This window comes from Arachis duranensis, chromosome 9, assembly GCF_000817695.3.
Source record: "Arachis duranensis cultivar V14167 chromosome 9, aradu.V14167.gnm2.J7QH, whole genome shotgun sequence".
Classification (NCBI taxonomy): domain Eukaryota; kingdom Viridiplantae; phylum Streptophyta; class Magnoliopsida; order Fabales; family Fabaceae; genus Arachis; species Arachis duranensis.
In genome coordinates, this window is record NC_029780.3 from 28,909,587 (window position 1) to 28,922,134 (window position 12,548).

The 12,548-nt window shown below is 34.1% G+C and overlaps 1 long non-coding RNA gene across 1 annotated transcript; it reads right to left on the reverse strand.

The window, feature by feature from the left end:
• Positions 1 to 667: 667 nt before the first annotated feature.
• LOC107465281 (uncharacterized) lies at positions 668 to 4,711 on the reverse strand. The gene is made up of 2 exons (XR_008002879.1): positions 4,042 to 4,711; positions 668 to 3,928 (listed from the first exon to the last, which is right to left on the reverse strand). It is a non-coding gene; the product is annotated as an uncharacterized LOC107465281 (long non-coding RNA).
• Positions 4,712 to 12,548: the final 7,837 nt, after the last annotated feature.

Genomic DNA, 12,548 nt, shown 5'->3' on the forward strand with positions numbered 1-12,548 from the left:
TTGCACAATTCGGCACAATATTAAAAACTAGGGTTTTACATAAATTGATAAACCAAGAGAGAAAAAAAGTTCCTCATCTTTACTCACTAAAATTAGTGATGAATACCACCAATAACATAAGTTAGAGGACCACTATAACATCAAAATCACCAAAAATCCTCAATACCCAAACTAAAAATGTAATTTCAGTTTTGAATCTAAAACTAGGACTGGGATTTCAAGTTAGTTACCAAACTATCTAGATAGAATTGAAGAGGAGGAGACAACCTTCACGTAGCCATAAATAGCTCGTCAATTGGAGCTCTGTAGCAAAAATTATGCAAGTTTAAAGGTGAGGGTGGCTAGGGTTTCACTCTCTCTTTTTCCTCTACTCTCATTTTCGAAATTCTCTCTCAAATGAAGGGAATGATGCTAAATTGTTAAGTTGTAAGGCTTATATATGTGTGGGTTTAGACCCACTTGACCCCGGTTACTTGTTTTAATCCGTTGTGTAACGATCCTACTTCTAATACGTCATGATCATACCAAAAGTAAGGCGTTACTAACCGGTTTTCCTTATCAACTATTTAATATTGAGTCTTTAGTTCGATATCACGTTTTGATCCTTAATAAAATGCCAAAAATTTAATTTCAACTCATTAAAAATCATGCATCACACATCACCAAGTAATAATAATCACATAATTAATAATAATAATAATAATAAGTCTTATACAAGTAAATCAAAACAAATCTCAGATACAACACCTATCCCTCTTTATAAAATAAGAATTTTTAAGAAACAAGTGAGGAAACTCTATGAAAGTAACTTAACTCATAAGTAAAGTCAATAATCGCTCGCAGCTTCAAGCTAAGTCTTCGAACCTGTGTCACTGAAAGGATGGAAGATATTGGGGTGAAAACAAACCACACGTTCTCAGTGGAGACGGAAATACCCTCAAAGCAAAGAATACTTGCAAATAGAATTAGTTTCATTTTAAAAGTAGTTCATCCTTGAAATAACCTTTTTGAAAAATGCCTTATGGAAAGTATTATTGTGAAAAGTCGTAAAGAAACTTCTTTAGATTACAAAATAGTACGGTGAATAATTTATAATTGAAAAGGACCACAAGCGTATCAAAAGGGCTTCCTACCTGATAACCTACTCCATTCTAATCTGAAACCGAGTATAGCTACAACATGTATTCTCAATCTTTTATCCAACACTTCGTTCAGCCTATCTCTTCCATTACCACAGTCTATTAGCATATCACTCAGCAATTCAGTATTAAACTCAAATTTTTAGCAAACATCTCGTTATTAATATCAAGTACAACCCTTAGCGTTACCACCGCCAGCATGAGGGATCTCTCAGTTGTCAAACACAGACAAGACAAAATAAGGCATACACAATTAGAGAGTACAGATAGAGCAATTAGGTCAATTAGCAGGTAGATGCAATTATTCAATTAAGTAAACCCACAAATAAGATTCACACCCAAATAATACACATAAATACAAATGATGCATGCCTGTCTATGACTGATGAGACTCATCTATCGATTATAAAGCCAACCCGACAAGTCCTGATAGCTAACCGTCGACAGAACACCAAACACGGAGCAAGTAGGACATCGCCGTAACCCTTGCATCTTACCCGCGTACCCGGAGCAGGGGACAACCTCACCACTGCCTCTTACCAGGAGGTGTTACAGTTCTCGATCCGGAGCAAGCAGCGAAAAAACATAGCCCTTGCATCTTACCTGAAGCCTCGAACTATTCCGGAGAGGATTGATAATACCACTGCATCTTACCCGGAATCACATTCAGAAACACATTTTTATTATCATTACAATTCATTTTCATACATCAATTCATTCACAATTCATACTCGGAGCAAGTAGATAACACCACTACATCTTACTCGGTGTCCTTGCCTCTTACCCGGAGGCATATCACAATCAAATTCACGTTAATTTTCATTATTATTTTAATTCCTTCATAATCATTAATTCATTAATTCATTTTCCATACATTCTCAACATCTTTACACTTCTTAATCATATACCCAGAGCGAGTGGTCATTTCCACCGCCTCTTACCCGGCACCTATATCTCATTCAATCATATGTTTATACATACTCCACCATAAATCAATATGTACCATAGCCATCCGGCTCACAATATAATACACAACAAGCCATAATTCACTAACAAATACAGTCCTTGCTATCACCTAGGTAGGCGCATCACAATCAGAATCATATTCACTATCATTTCATAATTATAATCAATCTCATCATTGATCCCACTCTCAATCTCGTATCCAATCTCATTCTTAATCTCATATTCAATCTCATTCTCAATCTCAATATTATTAAACTCGCCTATCATCATCCTTCATCATCATATTTAATTACTATTCATCATCACAATCACTCTTAGTCTCAAGCATAACCTTCAAACTCACACTCCTATTCCCAAATGCTTGAATTTATATTTAAATTACTGTTTTAAAGTCTTTGACTAGTTAACAAAATCTCTTTTTGGTATTATGAAAAATTGAATAAGTTAAAATCATAAATCAATCAAATCATAGAAATCCGATTTTCTTTGAAATCCCTCAGAACATCCGTTTTTGAAATCTTAACCAAATCAACTCCAAATTATTAGAAAAATTTCGGCAACACCTCCCCTAAAAACTGGAGTCTGCCACCCATCACGGGTCCTTTCTTTTCAATCCTCAACACAACCAAAACTAGCCTTTCAATTTAACAATTCCAAATCCATTATTCAAAACCATTTATTATAAATTTATATCCAAATTCCAAAATCAATGCATTCAATCAATTTTACCAAAAATTCAGGAATAATCAACTCCAAATTCTTTAGAAAAATTTCGACAGCACCTCCCCTAAAAGCCGGAGTTTGCCACCCGTCATGGGTCCTTTCTTTTCAATTCTCAACACAACTAAAACAAACCTTTCAATTTAACAATTCCAAATCTATTATTCAAAACTATTTATTATCAATTTCTATAAAAATTCTAAAATCAATGCATTCAATCAATTTCACCAGAATTCAGGAATCAACTAACTCAATAGCAAATACAACATATCAATCTCAATAGAAAATCACTTATATCACAGACACTTATCCATTTGCATTAATCTACTAAACTTATCAGGTATTCAAAGCCCCAAAACATTTTTTTATTAAAACAAATCCCTACCTCGATGTCGCAATTAAAAGAAACCGGAGGCGAAATTACTGCGAGACAGCTGGCTAGACCACTACTAACCACTCAACAAGTTCAACCATAGTAGCAGCCTTGCGTTTTAACACAATCAGAATAGCAGCTGTGTTAGCTCTCACAGTGGTAACCATAGTTGTAGCAAAACAGAGGATCCAAATTGGATAGGAATTAAAAGCAATTACTGCCTGGGGATTTCAAAACAAGGTATATACCATAATCGACTTAGAACAAGCATAACAGTAACAATAAAATGTGTAAATAGGCCATAATCAAGGAGAAGATCACTCTAGAAACAAAGAAGTAGCATCGGACTCACTGAGGGCAACTCTAACAGACCCGTAATAGCACCAACGCTAATATTCTAGATGATTGCAGTAGACAAACAGGTGAAGCAAAGGGGCTGAATTAAATTAGAGATACATGCTACCATGAGTAAAACAGGAACATAGCAGAGAAAAAAATTTAAAATAGAACAAGAGTGAAAGGGGTTACGATTTTGAAAATGAAAGAATTGGAACCGGAACGGCGACGGCTAAGAAGACACTCACCATCCGACGTTCTTCCCCTCTTTTAATTTTATTGCAGCAGCAAGCACGCAACCAAAACAGCAGCATTGTCAATCTCTTATGGCAGTGACAATGTTTTCAACAAGACAAGGATTCGAATTGGAGAAGAATCAAAAGCAAACATAACTCTGAAAGATTCAAAACAAATAAAAGACCAAAATTGAATTAAAACAAGAACATGGCAATTAAAAGTGATAAAACAGAACGTGCCAATAGATCAGAATCAAGGAGAAGAGCATACGAGAATCCATGTAATAGAATTCAAAACTAGTGGCAGCAGCAATATTCCCGAAATAGGACAGAATCAGAATGAGTAACGAAAACTTCCGAGCAGTTTCGGCAACGCGGGCTGCATCATCGGCGACCGTGAAGCACAATGGCGGCATCTTCCCTTTCTCAGTGGACCAGAGCAGCAGAAACGGAAAGGATTCATCTTGCTTCTCTCTCGCTGCGGGCAAGGACGATGGCGACACAGGCTTTGGCGACGGCTCCATCATCGATAATGACGGCGACTCCAACCGATGACAGCGACGGCGTTGCGGCTTGACGACGGTGGAAACAACGCCTCCTTCTTCATCGTGTTTTCCCTCTCGACACCTCTCTCTCACCTCTGTTCCACAGCAATGGCTTCAACTGGCGACAACAGCGGACTCCACCCAAGGTGATGATTACTACTCAGACAGCAGCGAGGACACACGACGGCGCGCGATAGCAGCGGCGAGTCCCTCTCTGTGCAATGCTGACTCGACGCCTCTCTCTTTCTTCGACTTGGACCTAATGCGAACTCCAAGGCGGCGGCGTGGCGCAGCTCCCTCTCTTCCCGATCTTCTTTCTCGAGCTTTCTTCTCTCTAATTTTCTGTTTCTGAAATTTTATGTTTCTGAAATTTTATGTTGAAGGGGATGAAAGGGGGGTAGGATGCGGCTGAGTGTGGTGAGGGAACTAGGGTTAGGCTTTCATTTTTAGAAAATTAGGGTTAAGGTTAATTTAGTAATTTCAAATAAAAATGGAAATAATATAGTAATTGAAACCCAAATTAAATCCAACATTAATTATATATCGAAAATACTATTTGATCATCAATTTTACAAATTACTTTCAATTTAATGCTTAAATCCAAGATTTAGAGATAATACGATTAATTTTCTTTATTCATAAAAACCAAAGTATTCAATTCCAAAATCTTAATTAGTTAAATCAGTTCAAATAAAATTCGTATTATTTTATAATTATTAAACTTTATAATTTAAATATAGAAAAACTCAATAATTGTAAAATTGGATAAGGATCTTAATTTATTTCAAATTCAATTAATCAAAATTACTTTTAATTATTTTTAATAAAATAATTTCTGAAATTAAAACTGTAAATAAATATATTATTTGAAATTTGTTCATAATAAGACTTTTCAAAATTTTGGGTTTTACACGTTGGCCCAATTTTGAGCAAAAACATTTAAGATAAACATTTTAATTTGCGTCCTAAATATTTTTATTTCTTCAAATTATAAATATTAAATTTCTAATTCTATTTTGTTCTCATTTAATTGATTTATTAGTTGTCAGTTAATTATTTAGTATTTTGTAGGATTTTACAGTAGCCAATTTTAGGAGTTTATCATACTACTGATTAATGAAATAATTGTTTTTATATGAAAAATTGAACTTAAAAAATATTATATTATTGGTTAAATTATACAGTTGGTCTCTATACTTTCACTAAAATTGCAAATTAGTCTCTACACTTTAAGAATTTGTAGTTCGGTCCATGTACAAAATATAATTTTGTAATTACCTCCTCAATAACATTTACCGTAAAATAAATGTACATTTACCATAATGTCCTCTTCTTTCTCTTCTCACTTTTCTTCCTCCTCTTATCTTTGGCATTATTAGATATTGTAACATCCTAACTTTTAGCACCTCATGATCGTACTAAAATCTTAGGCGTTACTTACCTCTAAACATTTTTATTTTATACTATTTTTACTTAATATTGAACCTTTACAGATACGAACCAAAATTTTAATCAAGAAAATGAAAAGTCTTTACTTTAAAACTCTTAATCACAAAAAGATATATACATAGACTTATTCAAAGATTCTCAAATGCAGGTCTTACCCCTCAAATAAAATCTAACAACTCAACTCGTGAACATAATCTTCTATGCTCTTGTAACTTTGCACTAAGTCTTCGCACCTGTAGCTAAAAGGGGTGGAAATATGGGGGTAAGAACTGTGGAGTTCTTAGTAGGGTCGGAGTGTATAGTTATATATTCTTTTTAGGGTTAAGTATTTTTTCGTCCCTAAGGTTGGAGGCCAAAATCAAAATCGTCCACGACCTTTTTTTTGTTATTAAAATCATCCTCAACATTACAAAACGTTATAAAATCATTCTTTTGTCAATAAATAATATTTTTTTTGTTATTAAAATCATCCTCAACATTACAAAACGTTATAAAATCGTCCTTTTGTCAATAAATAATATTTTTTGGATAATTTTACCCTTAAACAAAAATTAAAAACTCTCTCCACTTTCACCACTATCCTTTGCATTACCCTCTGCATTATCATCACCATCACCATCGCTACACCATAACCACAACAATCCAACAACACCAACAACAACAATCCCAAAATAAATCAACAAAAATTTCAAATTAAACAATTCAGTAATCATCAACCATAATTTTAGATCCAAAATTAGCAATAACATAAATTAAAAAATTTTAAAAAGAAGAACTCATATGTTCTTCAAAAATAAAAGATCAAAAAAGAAGAGAGAAAGAGAACAACGGAAGAAAATGAGAACAAGAACTCAAAATTGTAGTATCTCTTCCATCGACAACACCCTTTCTTCTCATATCTCTCCTTTATTCTACCTCTCTCACTCCTCTATCTTTGTCATGCAACAGGGGAGGAGAGGGAATGAGCGAAACGTAACAAGATTGGCCATTCTATCGGTGTCACAGGTTGATTCTGTTAGTGATGACGGAAAGCCTTGGAGACGGGTGAAGGAGGAAGAGGAATGGTGAATGGTAAATGAGATCCATGTGAGTGAGGATGGGAAGGAAGCAAAAGAGGAAGGGAAGAGCTTCTTACGAAGGAAGTGAGAGAGTGTGGGGAAGGTTTCGTATTAAGGAGAGGTTTTTCTTTTAATTTTTGTTTAAAGGTAAAATTGTCCAAAAAAATATTATTTATTAACAAAATGATGATTTTATAACGTTTTGTAACGTTGAGGATGATTTTAATAACAAAAAAAAAAGGTCGGAGACGATTTTGATTTTAGCCTCAAACCTTAGGAATGAAAAAAAATACTTAACCCTTCATTTTATTATTTGTTACACAGGAATTCCATAACAGCATACTTACAATCCTCAACAGGTGGCTAATGGCAGAAAACCTCATAATACAACCAACTTTAATAGACCAGAGTTACAGATAAAATCACAAATCAAGAAGTACACACATACAATCACAGACTACACAATCACAAACAAATATGCACAAACAAGAAAGACAAACAATGCATATGATACATGGCTTTCCTATAGCTGATGGTATCATCTGTCGGTTATATAGCCAACCCAACACGTCCTGGAAGCTAACCAAAGATAGAAACACCTATTGCGGAGCAAGTGGGTTTGAGCTACAACCCCCTTACTACTACCCCCTTAACCCAAAGCGAGTGGAAGAACCACTACTACCGCTACTACCCAAGGGAGTGCTTAAAAGCTCAACCTAGAGCAAGTGGAATAATCTACTACTTCTGCTACTACCCAGGCATCACAATCACTGACTTGTAGCAAGTGGGGCAAACCACAATCCTTGCTACTACCCAGGATCTCAAACAAATATTCATTCAAAATTCCATATTTAAACTCTTTTTTTTCATGATTTTTCTTCCCTATCTCATACCCGGAGCAAGTGGGACTAGGTCACAAACCTTGCGTACTGCCCAGGTGTTTTTCAACTATCATAATCTCTCTCTTTAAAAACAAACCAAATCCATTTCTTTCATTAAAATTCTTTTTATCAAAACAAAAGTCTCAAATCAACTTCAAAATGCATTCTTTAATTTCGTTTAAAAACAAAACCCCAAAATACATTACTCTCAAGCAAACAACAATAATCAATAATAATTTAACATAACAAACTTAATCAAACTCTAAGAATAATCAATTAAATCAACATTCACTTATCAAATTCACATTTAATTATTATAAAATTACCGAAAATCTACCTCCGTACGAAATCAAAACAACGGAAACTCTGGAGAAGTTTTCTGACCGAGCTGCTGAAGAAGAAAATTTCAAAAATCATCTGTGTCTCCTTGAACTCCAATTGGTCGAATTCAAAGAGAAGAGGAGCTAGGTTAGCGTCAACTTCTACCAGACAAAAGTAACGCCAACGTGTAGAGAAAGAGGATATGAACACTTTTATCGGATTAGATTTTTTATTAGAGTTACGAATTGCAAATAATCGAAGCCAGAAGTTCGGAGGTTCCATGGTTCTCTCCCTCACCCTCTGTCACTCTGTCACTCTTGCTTAATATGTCACTCTGTCACTCTTGCTTAATATATATATTAAGCCAAATTCAAATTCCATTTTTCTTTTCTTTCGTTCTTTTGAAGGCTATGATAGAACCTTTCATTATATATAATAATGACGACAACGATGACGATAATAATTCTTTTATTTTTTAAAATATTTTATTATAATAAAAATCATTTAAAAATTCAAATAATTCTTTTAATTTAATTACTTTTAAAAAAATAATTTTCTAAATAAAATAATAAATCATGAATAACTCATTATTTATTTTTTTAAAAAAAAAACTCGGGGTGTTATATCTTATCCACCTTATAAAAATTTTCGCTTTCGAAAATTGTTATATTGGAACAAGTTTGAACCTAAATCAAAGAAAAATAGGATCCATAAAGAGAAATACGCGTAGTGTCAAAGATAGTCTTCGAAAGAAGTCAATTACCAGCAAACAAAGGATACAGAAACGATAAGGTATGGTCGGGAAATAATCAGATCGCATTCTGAGAAAATCCAAGAAAGATAATTCCAATGAAGATAATGAAAGAAGAGATGGCACGAGTTCATGTAGCACGAATAAAGGGTATACTTCGAAACGAATCCTTAAAACGTAACTTCTAACATTCCAAACCCCGTAATTTGCATTACTTATTACTTTTATTTCGTCCATGATAACCCATTAGAGTTTCCATATACATAAATCATCAGGATTAAGTTGGCCAGATCTAATACCATGAGAAATGCAAAGATCGATTAACAACATTAAGTAATAGATAGTCATGCATCTAAAATTCAAACTCTTATCATTAGGACAAGTTCTATTGCATGACAAACACTCAGAGTATGCCATGAATTATAGTCAGTCCATTTCCAAGGGTCTAACAAGAATAAACTATTCTGATACCATAATGTAACATCCTAACTTTTAGCACCATATGATCGTACTAAAAGTTTAGGCGTTACTTACCTCTAAAAATTTTTATTTTATAATATTTTTATTTAATATTGAACATTTACGAATACGAATCAAAATTTTAATCAAGAAAATGAAAGGTCTTTACTTTAAACCTCTTAATCACAAAAAGATATATATAGTCACATAGCAATATATACATAGACTTATTCAAAGATTCTCAAATGTAGGTCCTACCCCTCAAAAAACTAAAATAATAAATGATGAGGAAAAAATAAAATCTAACAACTCAACTCGTGAACATAATCTTCTATTCTCCTGTAGCTTTGCACTAAGCCTTCGCACATGTAGCTTAAAGGAGTGGAAATAGAGGGTAAGAACTAGGGAGTTCTTAGTAGGGTCAGAGCGTATAGTTATAAATTCATTTTATTATTTGTTACACAGGAATTCCATAACAGCATACTTGCAATCCTCAACAGGTGGCGAATGGCAGCAAAACTCATAATACAACCAACTTTAACAAACCAGAGTTACAGAGAAAATCACAAATCAAGAAGCACACACATACAATCACAGATAACACAATCACAAACAAATATGCGCAAATAAGCAAGACAAATAATGCATATGATGCATGCCTTTCCTATGGCTGATGATATCATCTGTCGGTTATATAGCCAACCCGACACGTCCTGGTAGCTAACCATGGACAGAAACACCCATTGCGGAGCAAGTGGATTTGAGCTATAACCCCTCGTACTAATACCCGTTTAACCTAGAACGAGTGGAAGAACCACTACTACCGCTGCTACCTAGGCGGGTGCTTAAAAGCTCAACCTGGAGCAAGTGGAATAATACACTACTACTGCAACTACCCAGGCGTCAAAATCACTGATCTGGAGTAAGCGGGACGAACCACAATCCTTACTATTGCCCAGGATCTCAAACATACATTCATTCAAAATTCCATAATTAAACTCATTTTTCATAATTTTTCTTCCTCATCTCATACCCGAAGCAAGTGGGACTATGTCACAACCCTTGCGTACTTGATAAATCCATATTTTATGGTATTTATTTGCTCTATTTGGGTGGATTTCTTTAACTTTTCTTGCATTTATCCATTGAAATAGCATAGTTTCATAATTTCTCCCTAAATTGTGCTTGAAAGTGAAAACATGATTTTTAAGCTTTATAATTGCTAAATTTTATTCACTTTAATTCTATTTGATGTCTTGATGTGTTTGTTGAGTAATTTCAGGCTTAGTACTACCCAAGTATTTTTCAACTATCAAAATCTCTCTCTTTAAAAACAAACTAAATCCATTTCTTTCATTAAAATCTTTTTTATCAAAACAAAAGCCTCAAATCAACTTCAAAATCCATTCTTTAGTTCCATTTAAAAACAAAACCCCAAAATACATAACTCTCAAGCAAACAACAATAATCAATAATAAATCAACATAAACTTAATCAAACTCAAAGAATAATCAATCAAATCAACATTCACTTATCAAATTCACATTTAATTATTATAAAATTACAAAATCCTTACCTCCGTACGAAATCAAAACAACGGAAATTCTGGAGAAGCTTTCTAACCGAGTTACTGAAGAATAAAATGTTAGAAATCGTCTGTATCTCCTAGAACTTCAGTTGGTCAAACTCATGGAGAAGAGGAGCTAAATCACCGTCAATTTCTACCAGACAAAAGTAGCACCAATGTGTAGAAAAAGAGAATACAAATACTTTTACCAGATTAAATTTTTTTATTGGAATTACAGATATCAAAAAATTAAAACTGGAAGTTCAGGTTCCATAGTTCTCTCCCTCACCCTCTGTGACTCTTGCTTTGTTTTCTTTCAATTTCAATTCGGTCATCATGGAGGGCTTCCTTAAGTGTCATTGTTACTAAATAAATCGAACATGTGTCGTGATATATATATATATATGCTTTCTTTGCTATTGCTTCTGTTGAATGGTTGAGGGCGAGTACAGTCTCTTGATCCTCTATCCCTGCCCGACTTGGGCATTTAGCTACGAGAATAACTCATCTCCTTTAATCCCGCTCGAGTGGAATATAGGAAGCTAGGGAGCTAGGTGAATACCCCGATGAGACCCTTCTTTAACCCGACCTGAAAAGGGATTGAACTCTTTCACCTCTTAAACTCGTTCAAGCGGCATTCATCTTAGCAAGACTATTCTTATATTCAGTCTGAAGACTCCCTTCTGTCGCTCGACATAACTACACTATCTGGAATTCTCCTATATCAGGAAGTGGCCTTTAGGCTCTGATCCCTCTACCCTTTCGCTTTCCGACCCCTCTTTCTCCGTGTATATATATATATATATATGGTGAATGCTATCCAACCCCCTTAGGGGCGGGTAGGGGCGGGGCGGGTACCCGCAGGGGCAGGTTAGGGTTTAACATTTTACTACCCGCGGGTAGGGCGGGGCGGGGTCGGGTAGAGCAAAAACCCGCCCCTACCCGCCCCGTTGCCACCCCTAAACCCCCTCTAAAATAACATGTAAGTTACCCTTCATTATGTGTCACATTGTAATTGGTCATTATCTTAACCATAGTTGGGTTATTTAATAATTTATTATTCTTAAAATATCAAAGCTCCACTCCCGTTAATTGAAGCACATTCTACTTCTCCATTTTTTGTTCATTACTTCATCACCTAGATTCGGTCCTTCCAAGCACCGTTGCGTTCGTGACAAGAAGCACCAACGTCATCGCCATCTACTGCCTTCCCACACAACCTCTATTTCTTTAGTGCATCATCCCTTAGTCACGTCGTTGAATTCTGTAGCCCATCACTTCTGTCCTTCCCAGTATAGCCAACGCTTCTTTTTGCCATGTATCACTGCTTATCCATATAATTAATGGTTAATTTTAGTTATTAAATTTTTTTATTAAAAAAATATATCTTTATTTAATTACGTGACGGAACATATATTTATATGTAAAATATAATATAATAAAATAAATCTATTCAAAATATTTAAAAGTATAATTAAAATTATGAACATACAAATATAATAATAAAATTTGTACTCCAAACAAATAAACATATTTTTTTATCATACATATATTATTTAAAAAATAAATATATTATTAAAATTAATAACAGAAATTTAAAATAATAAAATTTAACTTTCTTACCGTATTTTTTATAGTATTTTTATTTTTTTAATTTTTAATTTATTAGTACTTTATTATTTAATTAATGATTAAAAAATTATTTTTATTAGAAATTATTTTTTGTATTATCTTAACGAAGAGACCA